The sequence below is a fragment of the Zerene cesonia genome, unplaced genomic scaffold (assembly GCF_012273895.1).
Source record: "Zerene cesonia ecotype Mississippi unplaced genomic scaffold, Zerene_cesonia_1.1 Zces_u001, whole genome shotgun sequence".
NCBI lineage: Eukaryota > Metazoa > Arthropoda > Insecta > Lepidoptera > Pieridae > Zerene > Zerene cesonia.
The window spans coordinates 362547-362974 of record NW_024045131.1 but is presented as its reverse complement, the minus strand read 5'-3'; the positions used below and the strand labels follow the sequence as shown (position 1 = coordinate 362974).

Genomic DNA, 428 nt, shown 5'->3' with positions numbered 1-428 from the left:
GAGAGAGAGAGAAAGAGATTATACATTGATGTCGATTTCTTCATATGTCATAGCGGGCAACTGCTGGCGCTGGCGGTTCGTCCGGTAAGGGATCACCACCACCCATGAACATCCACAGAGGCAATGCCGCTGCGAATGCGCTACTCGTATTTATGGAGCAACGGATACGGAAAGAATTGACGACTAGAAAAAGGAAGGGTTAAGTAAATGATACGGGCCGCCATCTCCACCGAACGAAACTCAGTAAGTCACTAAGTCAGTAACACGCTACTATTTCACGCCGGTCTTCTGTACGAGTGTGGTACTTCTCCGGTGCGAGCTGGCCAAATTCCAATTGTACACAAACATGGCTTTTATAAGTAGCGTCTATGCGTGCGTGTGTGTACACATGTGCACTTGTAAGTGCATGCGCAGCTCTCGAACGAATA

The 428-nt window shown here is 48.1% G+C and overlaps 1 protein-coding gene across 1 annotated transcript in view; it reads right to left on the bottom strand.

Moving 5' to 3' along the window:
* LOC119838059 (RNA-binding protein 26-like) overlaps nt 1-428 on the bottom strand; it is a 25293-nt gene that overhangs the window by 6163 nt on the left and 18702 nt on the right. The window lies entirely within an intron of this gene.